Below are 13,291 nucleotides of genomic sequence, written 5' to 3'. Positions count from 1 at the left end.
GACTGTTGCCAGGCGTATATTTCTGGAAGAAGCTATTGTAGCTCATAGATGCAGATATAGGTGGCTTAAGTAACTTTTATAAATGTATTAAGAACACAGAAGGTTGAATACATAAGGAATTACTGGAATACTCTAACCATGAGTTTTGAATAGCCAAAGATCTGCATTTCCAGGAGGGATCAAACACCTTTTTTGTCAGATACTGCCACTGGCAATGGCAGTGGAAGGAGGCCTGAACCACAGGGAGAGAGGTGGTGGCTACCAGTGGCAGGGGCAAAGAACAGCTGCATACCACTTTGAAGTGGTCTGCATAGTGCCCTGCATATGCCTGAGTCTGAGACCTGATATAAAATAATAATCTCTATAGCATGGACAAAACTGTCTCCTTGATGCACACCATCTGTGTGGCATTCAGGAATGACTACATGCAGAGCTGCAAATTAACCAACAGTACAGCAGGAGTTTGCACTGCTCTGTAAGTCCCGTAAAATTTGCTACTGGATCTGTGTGATCCATACCTAGCAGGCTGAAGTCTTGATGCAGCATATGCGGGTGAGCAATGCCTGCTGGTAAAAAGTCTGTGGTCTAAAAAAGTGAATGAAACTGGAGTACGCATCCATACAAATAATTCCATATACTACTCTGAGAAGAGACGCTTAATTTAAAGCAGCGATGTAAAAGTCATCTTCTCTTTCAGAGACATGTAATTTCTTAAAGATTGTTACCAAAATATTTTAAATGTTCTGCCAGATGCAAAATGACCAGCTACTTCCAAAAAACAATCAAAACAGCCCTAAATGTTATTCGCCTCCTCCCTTAAAAAAGTGCTGCACTAGAGCTTTAATAGTTTCACACAAACAGTCCTCATTTCAGCCCTCTTTAAACCTTGTTTTTCTCTGCTTTTCTTTTCTTCAGCATTGCCTGGGAAGCTTTTTAAAAAGTAGGAAATGAGAAAGGTCATGTCAGAAGATATACTTCTGGATATATAGATTTTATATATATATCTCTCCAGATCAATAAGTGAAATTACTTATTTCATGTGTTTGGTTATTTGGCCTATAGGCAGTAAATCACAAGAATTCTGTGAGTGTTATGGTAGTTTCCAGTGCTTATAGCTGTAAGAGACACTGCAGCGTGACAGATGAGGTGCTGCGAGACATTATGGTGCCCATTACTGACTAGCATCAATAATGCGCATCACTGTCATAACTGCCAAGTCTCTGACAGTGCAAGTATTTTTGTTTAATGCAGCTATAAAAAAAATAGGTTTTTTAAATGCAGAAAAAAATATTTCCTGAGTTCAATCTTCCCAGATGGTATTAATCAAAACTTACAGCACTGGTGCTTCTGTTTTATTCTGTTAGTCATTTGAGAGTATAGGGATGGTATGAAGAACTAATAATGGCCAAACAACTCCAAAATTAATGACTACAAAATTGCATAAGAGATTTTTAAACCACATCATGCTTTTCCATCCATGAAACCAAAGAGGCCTTTGGTAGGAGCCCACATTGGTTCCTTACACCAGTCCAGGCTGTCATAGAAAACCTTTGTCAAAGCTGATGAGAACAAGGTCAAGGAAATGGCTGGACAGTTTACTAGAAGATGGAACATCAGTTGACACAAAATTGGTCTTCTTGACGTGACTTTAAAAAGCACCTAAGGTTTGTTTCCATTTCAGATATGTAAGGTCCCTGCAACTTGTAGACAAAAAGTGGGTATAGATTTAACTACATCAATAACCAAGGAATGAAACACTTAATAAAGCAATTATACACTGACTTAGAAATCTTCTCAAAGTGCACACTGAAAGCTAAGGGTTTTTTACAAGGTTTAAAGACTGACAGATTTGCAGTATTCAGTGTTGGATAGCATCAATCCCAGGAGAACTTCTCTGGAAACATTGCTATGTGATTTTTTTTTCCCCATTAACAAGTATCTTTCTGAGATTTGTTAATTAGCATGTCTTAATCTGCTTGATATCTACCTTGATGCCTTTCTGTAGCTCTAGTTTTCTAAACAGAATGTCATTTAGTGTTATGGAAAGACAATAATCCATTAAGTACAATGGCTCATTTTACGTCTGCAGGTATTTTTATCAACCAAAGCAGCAATCTCCTTAAGAAATGCTGTAAGGGCTATTGACTGGGCTTATGTTCCATACAACCGCTTTTTAGGCACTGAATCCTAAACAGCTGGGAGAAGACTCACCATCGCTAGCCCCTGTTCTCACAGGGCAGTTCAGCTTGCCAGACGTCTGCTGGAAACGAACCCAGCGGGGAGGAGGCCGCCGAGGGGTTCTTGGGGCGTGCGGCGGGGACCCCCCCAACAGCCGGTCAGTGCCAGCCAGGGAAGGCGCCCACTGGACCTGTGGTGTGGGGACAGGGAAGGACCCGTGGGCGCTGTGACGGCTGCGGGATATGAAATGGTGGAGGGTTTGATTCTGGGAGAAGCAAGGGGGGGGTCAGCAGAGCTCCCGGAGGGCCGGCAGTGGCCTGCTGAGGGGCCGGGCTGGCAGAGCCCCTTGCGAGGCAGTCCTGAGGGGCACGGGGCACCAGGAGGGCTGGGTGGTCTTCCAGATGGAAACCTTCCAGGCACGGGAGCAGCCCGTCCCCTGCACTGGCGGGGAAGGAGGCCAGCCTGGCCGAATGGAGAGCTTTGGCTGGAGCTCTGGGATAAAGGAGAGTTTATGGCCTTTGGAAGAAGGGGCGGCAGGCCACTCAGGGGGACTGCAAGGAGAGGTTATGCAGGGAGAAATTAGAAGGGCCAAAGCCCAGCTAGAACTTAATCTGGCTATAAAAAGACAATAAAATACAAGTTTCTATAAATACATTAGCAGCCAAAGGAGGGCTAAAGAGAATCTCCATCCTTTATTGGATGTGGGGGGAAACAGTGACAGAGGATGAGGAAAAGGTTGAGGTAATTAGTGCCTTCTTTGCCTCAGTCTTTAAAAGTTAAAACCAGTCGTTCTCAGGGTACCCAGCCCCTGAGCTGGAAGACAGGGATGGGGAGCAGAATGAAGCCCCCACAACCCAAGGGGAAATGGTCAGTGACCTGCTCCACCGCTGAGACACACACCAGTCTATGGGGCCGAATGGGATCCACCCAAGGGCACTGAGGGAGCTGGCGGCAGCGCTCACCAAGCCGCTCTCTATCATTTATCATCAGTCCCATCCTGGCTGACTGGGGAGGCCCCAGCTGACTGGGAGTTACCAAATGTGATGCCCGTCTACAGGAGGGGCTGGAGCTTGTCAGCTGGGGAAAGTTATGGAGTAGCTCATCTTGAGTGCCATCACATGGCACATACAGGACACCCAGGTGATCAAGCACAGCCAGCGTGGGTTTGTGAAAGGCGGGTCCTGCTTGACTAACCTGATCTCCTTCTATGACAAGGTGACCTGCTTAGTGGATGAGGGAAAGGCTGTGCATGTTGTTTGCCTGGACTTTAGTAAAGCCTTTGACACCGTTTCCCACACCATTCTCCTGGAGAAAGTGGCTGCTCATGGCTTGGATAGCCATACTCTCTACGGGGTAAAAAACTGGTTGGGTGGCCGGGCCCAAAATGTTGGCTGGTGGGCAGCTGATGGTACAACAACATTCCCGCTAACAGTTTTCGCTAGTTATAGACTCTAGCAAAGGAATTGGTTTGGACTACTCTCTTGATTTATCTTTGTCAGAGCAGCTTATCTAATAGAACTTGTTAGCTTGCATACCTTATTCTTAATTGCATACGGCAAGTCTGGAAGCTGTACTGTGGCAGTGAAATTTTGCAGAGATGGTTTATTAACTTTTCACTTCAGCTCTAAAATCAAAACACCTTTTTTTTTATTCTGCAGAACTTGCATTTACAGATTTATGGAGGAAATCAAGACACAACAAAGGTTCGAGTTTCTAATCATTACCTTAGACCACTGGTGGTCTATCTGGAAGGTAGTGCAAGCTACCCTAGGAGGGCAATGTGGAATTAGGAGTAGGGACACCCCAGGAGGCAGAAGCCAGTGCAGCCTCTGACACTGCTGCCTTCACAGAAGTGATAAAGAAGGTACAGGGCAGGAGGGGAGAAATTTGAGGCACAGCACACTTCCGTGAGTTCAGTTTGTGAGAGCATCTTTGAGGGGCTGTTCCCATCCAGCATAACACAGAGCAGCAGCGACGCTGTAAGATGCAGGACAACTAGGTCAGAGCCCTGCTGAGAAGCAGGGGGAAGGAAACAAGACTTAAATACAATCTTTTCTTGCTTTTTGTCATCCTGGCTTCAACAGCAAGAGGGTTAGTCTCAATATCCAGCCTCTTTTAAATCTAATTAATTTGTCTTCCTTTATGGATCAAATTCTCCTTCCAAAAAACAGCAGGTGCAGTGAGACTTAAAATAACTCTTCAAATATGGAAGCTCTCAGATGTGTAATAGAAACACCTGGGGCAACACGTGGAGGTCTCCTCACAACTGTTACCCAGCCCTTGGTCAGACTGGTCAGACTCCTGTGAGCTAAATGGGATTTAGCACAGAATTACAGAGTACAACCAGGGAAGGAGTCTGAACTTAAATCATGTCCTGAGAACATGCTTTCCACTCTGACCTTGGGGTGGTGGTGTTTGGTTTTGGTCTACTTTTTTTTAATTTCTCCCCAAAACCTCAATGCGTCAGCTGAATGAAATATGTTTATGTTATAGCTGACTATAGGTGAAAGGTTGGCGTTTACAAGGAGACAGGGCTAATGGTCTGAGCTATTTGAATTTTGCACCTGCTAAGCACACACATGTAGACATACTCCAGCCTTTTTCCTCACAGCAGACAGGTAGGAGCTAGGTCAGGATGGGAGCTGAGCAATGTAAGCTAATTAACAGTAATGTGTCAGCAAATGGAAAAAAAACAGTCAAATGATCACAATTTTAGAAAATAAGAAAACAAAGAAATCTTGGTTTGCTGCATTGAAACATTCTTTTATTTTAGCTGCACCAAAATGTTCTTTTAACATCAGTTACCTTTTTCTAAGAGGAAGAAATCTTAACTACAGGTCAAACCCAGAAGAGTCGGTTCTGTTTTTTCATGTAACTCTTAGACCCCATCAACTCTTCTGAAACATCTGGTTGTAATAACAGACAGCACTAGGAACTGCAACTAAGAACATGTAACTTACATTTCAGCTTTATGTTTCAGGTAAACGTGTCCCGCCCTGCCCTATTTATCTTGAAATTTGAGCAGGAGGCTTTGAGAAAGAAGAAGATACCTTCATCAATTGTTCCCACATAGTTCCGCTGAGCTGAAAGTGTTTTTCACATGGAAGTAGAACTTAATCAGGAAGCATCTAGGGCCTTTACACATCGAAAGGTCATTCCACCAAAAATAAACATAAAGACGCTGCCAGCTTGATGAAAGTTTAGTTCAAATGCCATTCAGAATTTGTCATCTATTTGTCAACTCTTAGTTTGCAACAAGAAAACACGCACGTATCCTAAAATAAAATTAAACCTTCTGTTATGTCACACTGTTCCTATTTGATCATAGTTTAAACTCTGAAAATACATTGGATGTGATCCCATGGCGCTAACAGGAGCAAAATGTGATCTGACAAAATCAGTGAGCTAAATACACAAATAGACTGATGCAGCTTTGCTTTCCTGAAGCTAACAAAAAGAAACTTTGAAGACTGTATCTCTGTCTTAACTGGAGCTGCTTTCAAAAACTAGGCTGTTCACAGCATCTTGATTTCTGTCATTAAACATAAAGCAAAAAATAATCTGAGAGAACATGATTCTCTGGACATTTAACAGAAGACATCTGCTTGATGAGCAGTGAGCGGAAGATGGACCAGGTCCCAATGCCCCTTTTGTTCACCTGCAGCTCTGGTAATCTTAACCGGAGGAGCCAATTCCGATACTCTTTTTTACTCAGGACTTCACAGAACATGAAGTTACAGGACTTAAGTTTCAACAAATTCTTGCCAGATGTACTGACACCTGTTACATTATTTTTCCAAACCAAACACATAGTTGCTGTAACTTCAATTGGTTGAAAATTTCCTACCCCCTGGACTACATAATAATTTTCCGACATCTGCTTATCACAGTTACCCCAAGCTTTGATTCTTGTGTTTGATTCTTGTTCAAGAGTTTATGATGCAGAACTGTATAAGATATACCTTTATTTGCCTGTTCAGAACCGCAAGGAACGTTATTCCAAACTACTGACATAAGACATAATATTTTTTAAAATGTGTCCATTATGCATATTTTCTAATCACTCAACTTTTTTGTTCAATTATGGTAAATGATGATGAACAAGAATATTATACTAAGTTCCTGTGTCTTCTTTACACTCTCATTGACTGTGCAGTTAAAACACAATTTCCTGTCACATGAATACACTGTGCTATGAGTGTACAACCTTGCATCAAAAACTCTTAGGAAGATTTTGTTTCTAAGACTTTAGTCCTGGAACGGGCAGAAAGAGGAACCGTGTGCACAGACAGCTGTGTAGTATAAAAACAGGACAGGGATTCTGTGCAAAATTCACCTGGATATTCTTTGACTACTGAGCTTTAGGTATTTTCCTTCGGGAAATCTTCTAGCTACATTCATGTTAGAGAAGAAAGGAAAATCCGTAAGATGTATTTGTCTAGACACTGCTAGATTACAGTATTGCACACCAAGGGTGTATTCAGTACAAGGGCTCAGTCATGCAAGCTTCTATCTTTTATTTTAAACTGTTTATTACTCTACTGAGTTTTGCTGCCTGCTTGATATTGCTGTGGACTTGGTGTGCTCAGTTCCCTTTCTTGCAAGTTCTTCCTGGATGTTCAGATTTGGCATTGCTCCCAGTGAAGATGTGGAGCTAAAAAGCATGGTGAAGCATGCAGAACTTCAGTCTCAGGACTTGGTTCTGCTCCGGTTGATTAAAGCAGCAGAGGGTAAAGGCTTAATACATCATTTTCAAAGCAAAAATTTGTACCTAATGCAGGATGGACTTCAGCAAACACACAGATACAGAGCTAGCTTTTGGCATCTATTTCCATGTTTCGATGTCTTGAAAAGAAACTAATCAAATACACACGAAGCATACTCACCTTCTTACAGGAGATAACTTTACAAACACCATTAATATTAAAAATATGGCTGTGCTTGAGTTTGTCATAAGAAGGATTGTTTGGTCACTCTAGTCTCTCTTCCTCTCCCAAGCTCCTTTAACATCTCCACTGAGCAAAAAATACCATATTGTGTGGCACGGCTGATTAGCCAGCAACTAGCTGTTGAGTAGCTGGCTTCTACTCATCTTTCCTTTGCAGGAGATGTTCACATAGGTTTCTCTCTCTGCCCAGCTGTTGATGCCCATGGAGTGTATTGCGATGTAATTGCTTTTGAAACATTCTTCCTGCTCAAATTTATGGGAAAGTGGCCATGGATTCAAAGGACTGACTGACAGACAGGCAATAGGATTGCATCAACAGCTTTTCGTTGGAACCAGGCTGAAAAAGAAGCTACTTGAACCACAATCCAGTGACTGCCCTAAGCATGGGATTATTCTAGAACAATAGTCTAATTTTTCTAAACAAAGACAAAAAATTAAAGCTTTCCTTCACACTGAAAATCACCAACTATTAAGAAATCTCAAAATGTTTTCAGGGATGGAAGGAGAGAGCAGGGCAGCAGACCTGTTCTCTTGCTCACACACCTTGTCAAGGCAGAGTGTTTTGGCAGTTTGGGATTTGCTGAAGACTGGAAGTGATCTACTCCAGCTAATTGCCAGGCCATGATCCCAGCACCAGGGAACAAAAGGAGGGCTGTGCTGTCCTAAAATTTAGCAAGAATCTTTCCATGCCAGCATAATCCTCTGGAAATCAGATCCACTGGTACTGTGTTTTGCACCGTCTGTAATTTTTTTTGAGTAGAGGTGATATTTAAACCACAGATGAATACAGAATAAATTATGTTCAGCCAAAAATAAAATAAAATATGAGACTATAGGAAGATATAAGAACATTTGCAATATGCACTGAGAAACAAAAATCTAGTTTTCCAGTGCCCTGGACTATTTAGAAATACAAACACTGGGAAAGGAAAACAGCCTTGTTCTGGTTAAAATAAGCTGAAGATTAGAAACAATCTTTTTAGCTGCTACAGACCAGAATTTGGGGGGGGGGGGGGGGGGGAAGGTTTTTCACCATTTACAATAACAGCAGTTCTGCAAACTAAGATAAGCAGCATCTAATCTTCTGTTTCAGAGAATTGATTAAGTTTGGAAAGTATCTCCCTACCGCTGCAAGGAACTACAGGGTTTATGCAGACTTTCAGTCTTCCTCTGAAACTTTGGAGATGCAGTTCTGACTCAGCCAGCTGAGCAGAAGCAGAGTCCCAGGTTTCCTACCTCTTTGCCTTATCAGGCATTACTGACCCTCGAGCGGGGATGGCAGAGGAAGATAATATGTGATCAAGAGCTGCAGATTACAGTCCTCTGTTCTAATTTAAGAAGGAAATTAGTTCAGATTAATCTGCAGGTTGTGGACTGCAGCATTGCGGAGATGTTTCATTCTCTGTCCCTGTTGCAGGGGCAGGATGCTGCAGGAAGCAAAGCTGATAGGTATAAGCGGTAATCACTGAGCCATCCTATCCAAATTCACATACAAACCAACATGAATCGGAGCTACTGCTAGAGATGGGATGTTTACCCAACTCCATTAGCAAGGAAAATAGAGTAAAATTGTTACAATGGGTAGGATTCACTCTTCTGGTCAGGGGAATTTTATAACTGCCTCTTCTGAATTTTGTTTTGGTTTTTTTTTCAGGAGTATGCGGACTAAGATTTTCTGCTTGGATTTCCTTACTGCTAAAGAATCTGTATTAAAATTCACCATGGAAAAACTCACTTTTTCATGAATATACCTATAAACATGATTTTGTATATAATTTCATCTTCTGAAGTTTATGGTGCAAGTGAAGATTTGTTCTGACTTGTTGGCTAGTTCAAAGCTCAGCACAGACTAGGTCCTCCATTAAAATAACATGTCTATTCTGTGCCACCCAGAAGTTTTAGTTTTACATGCTTACTTTTTTGCAGCATTGAGTTGATGTGTAGATGTCTATGTTGATCAGATACACTGATGCAACTAGTAATGCTGTCCAGAAACTCTCCACCTCACATCTGCCTGTCCTGCCGATATGACTGTTGAACCCCTGAACAATGGATTTCCTATGTAGATAAATGACAAAAATGGTAGTGCAGCCGTGGTGTAGCTTTGGTGGGTGCCAGGAGTGAGAGCGCAGACAGACGCAGCTCCCAAGAGAAAGGAGAGGGGAGGCACCAACGCTTCTTCCAACCCTTCTCAACCGTTCTTACCAGTGAGCCAGCCTTGAGCAGCCAGCTACACTCCTGGCAATGGAGATGTTGCAGTCCTGGCATGGACCCAAAGAGCTCTTTGGCTAGGAAACGCTAGCACTTCCAAAGCTGAATTCCCAGGCAGACACTGCTCCAAGAGAGCCAGAAGGAGCAAAGACTGAAGGACATGCATTTGTTTATTTTTTCCTCTTAGCCTACTGCCTCCTTTGAGACTCCAGTGTGCAAGGGAGAGAGACAGAGATGCTAACAGCTGTGCATCCACTTCCTCAGTTCAAGGGAATAAAAATATGTTGAAGGGATGATTAGGGAAAGAGCACCGATATTGTTAAATCAGTTGGAGTATCCACAGAAAGTGGAGAAATACTTCTGCCTCCACATGTGCCATATACTGCTACTGCTTATAAAAGGATCCACTTGTGAAAGAGGGTTTTCAAGTTCCCTTTCCAGTTGTTTTTTCACAGCCTCTGTACTATGCCTGCTATTGGGCACACTCAGCTCTGGAAATGGATCTTTTTTTGGACTGAGATTTGCTAAATCTTGCTAACCTTGAAAAAGTAACCCAGATGTCCCGATTTGGGTCACTGCAGCCCTGAGTAGAGCAGAGCAGTTCATCCACTAGGTGGAAGCCTGGAAATACTAATGGATGATGGCCACTGCTGCAATTAAAAGAGCTGGCTGAGATTGACTCTAATTCATTCTCCTGATTTCTAACGAAGTAAGATAAGGTTATCCTGCTCCCGGGGTAGACTCAGACACCTCTTACACCAGAGCTCTCTCCTTAGGCTTCTGTTTGACTGACTCAGGAAGAACAGGGAACGGTCAACCAACAACGCTTACTTCGTAAATACTAATTTAGCTTACATGTACCATTCATAACATATTAGGAAAATGGCAGAAATTAGAGCTGCTTTCACTGAGCTCACAGCCAGATTTTCTCCCTGATTTAAGGCAAGTTGCATTCCAGATGGAAATAAAAAGGGGGGTGGGTGTAAGTTTTGTACTGGACTTATCTTCTGGAGGGATTTTTAGGTTAAAAAATCTGAAATTTGGAAATCTGAATATGTTGTTTGTGAATACCTAGATTTAGTGTAGTTGCACTGTGATTGCAACAGGTACATTTAAAAAGCTTTGTTGCATTTAGACAGTACACTTAGTGCTCTATTTTCTCATTAATGTTTTGCATTTTCTATTTAAGTTCATAGGAACTACATTTATCTATGAAATAATTCTCATATTATTACTGTAGCTCCAATAAGCAGATGATATGACCAAGCTATATGAACCACACAATGTCTGTCCCAGTACAGCACTGTGAGATAAGACCATTTGTGGATGGCTGTCTACTACATCAGCAGTTACACTAAATTATACACCAAACAAACATTGAAAATCAAGTCAAAAGTGGTCTGTAGCCTCCATGGCAGATTTGTACAGGATTATCAATCATTTTGCATCTTTAATGTTCTGAAATATGGAGCTCGATTGTATCAGTGGCTTTTTTTTGTACTGTTGATACAAGCAAATCCACAGTTCTGAACAACTGTGAAGCCAAACATCTTCGCTTCTCTGGTTATGGTTAGCAGAGAACCCATAGGTGAAACCTTTTTGCTTTTAGCTGAAATGGTTCGTATACCTGGAGCAGGATATTCAAAATGCAACCGGAGGAGTTCTGGGCTATTCAGTATTGATACTCTGGATTTGGATGAAACATCAGGCAATGGAAATCACGCTGGTGAAATTCATCACATTTCTTGAATCTGAAGATTGAGAAACTCTGTGCGCTTGCTGCATTTATTAACAGAGCTTTCATATGACTCAATCTTAACTGCATCCAGCAGAGAACTTGGACTGATGCCTGCTTAGAAATACAGCACTAGACATGTGCCATATGCATCACTTGCCCACAGGTTCATCAATAACAGCTTTCTAAAACACCCGATCCTGAACAAGCACTTCAACGTTCAGCAAGTCCTGAACAGCAGCACCTTTTCTGTTCGGGTGATCTGCTAAATTGCCACGGATTCTCAGGAGGTAGAAAGCCAATTCAGAGCTTACTGCAAGACGTTTCCTGACAGACCAGAGATTTCTACTTGTTCATACAACGAGTAACAATCATATTGTTACAACAGTGCTGCTTCATACAACTTGAGCTAGAGCTGGAGTGCATCTACGAAGGAGCTCTCTTGCAGCAGGACAGTCCACACAAACATGCCTGACCATCTTAGACAGATCTGTAATGAGAGACCTCGTGTGAACTGTAGATGAAGGAGATCACCTATGCAGACATCTACTGATCCATCCGCAAAGGGAGGTCCGGCAGCACACAGTGACTCCCCAGGGCAGTCCATCCTCTGTCTAGCTAATACACTGTCCTGAGATTTCTGGAAAACAGCCATACCTACAACTCAAGTAACCACAGGCCATTGTGTAACTCAGAAGCTGAGGCTTTTCTCCACAGTTCTAAAGTTAAAATTGAGAAACAGTGCAACTGATAGCTTGAGGAAGGAATGTCTTTGCTTTGCTTTGGGGTCCTGGGTTATTCCTTGGAAATCCAGTTGTGCATACAAGCCTAATAGCTTTCTAGCTGGTTTACCTAGAATCAGCCCATGTTCAAGAGAAACAAACATGTGAAAACCCTGTAGATTTTACTAATCCTGGGTAACTGCAATTACACAGTTTCTAGTTGTATTAGAACACTGGAGCAAATGCCTAGATTGGTATTCCTCGGTGTGCAAATCACAGTGCAGACAGCACCTGGAGAAATGAGGAGTACTGTGGTTGCACCTATATGAAGATGACAAAAAATAGCAAATGCTTCGTGGTTGTTTTTCCTTCTGAAATGGAATATATAGACCTTTAGCTTCCAGTCTCATCTGAGATTAGCCAGACACAACAGAGACCTACTTATCTTAATAACAAATTGTCCTGAACCCAAGATTTTTGCTTGGCAGTATTCCTTACATGAACATTTCCATAAATCATGCTGATCTGAAATATGGCTAATGACAGTATAAAAACTAGAAACCATATTGCCTCAGGGCTGCAGTTACGATCTGGCGACAGCACAATACAAAAGAACAAGACGTGAACCCCTGTACCACTATCCTGTATAAACTACCTAGCTGGGAGTCCTTTAACCTTCACGAGAAACCAAGCTAAAAGCCACCTGTCAAGAAAGACAATTTAATTAACAGAAAAAGTATGAGGTCTAGCCAACTCAATTCAATCACTAAAATGCTTTTCCTTCTCAGCCCAGACTGCTCTCTCTCCAGCTGGATGTTTCTCCACCTATGGGTTTCTTTCCTGCAGCAGCTCAAGTGAATCCCGAACCACTAGCCCATGCTAATTTCTGTGAAATACAATCCCCTCCATTTCTTAGGAGGGTGTGCCCTCACAAAAATGTCTAATTTAAGCCTCTTAGATACCCCTTTGGATTTTCCTTTTTCACCTACTTGTTGACCTTACTCATTACCTCTGTGGAGTACATGGTTAGCTGCCAGCTGCAGCAAAACAAAGGAACCCCATTCTTCACATCTCTCTTTATCAGCTACAAACCCCATCTGTATCACTTCCTCAACTTACAAGAGCAATTTTCCTGCAAGACCTTTTAACATCTGTGTCCCCCCTGCCTGAATCAGCTGCTTTTGTTGATTTGGCAAAGACTCTGGCATATGCTACACAGACCATATGGTCTAAGCATGCCTTTCTGTTAGGAGACAAGAGTGAAATTCCTCTGCAGATCTCTACAGATTGGAAGTGGAGTAATTCTCTGATATTACATCTTTTGAGGCAACTGCTGACATTCATGAGGCTGGGCAGAGAGGCCTTATGTCACTGAGAGAGCTGGAGAGGTAGCAGAGGTAGGACATGCGTCCAGAGACAGGCACTGCAGCCCAGGGCTGCCTGTGAGATGCACGAGGTGTGTGCCTTGTTGCTGCAGGGAAAGTCAGTAATGGTGAT

This window comes from Falco biarmicus, chromosome 9, assembly GCF_023638135.1.
Source record: "Falco biarmicus isolate bFalBia1 chromosome 9, bFalBia1.pri, whole genome shotgun sequence".
Taxonomy (NCBI): domain Eukaryota; kingdom Metazoa; phylum Chordata; class Aves; order Falconiformes; family Falconidae; genus Falco; species Falco biarmicus.
The sequence above is the reverse complement of the archived record's forward strand: the minus strand, read 5'-3'. Positions refer to the sequence as shown.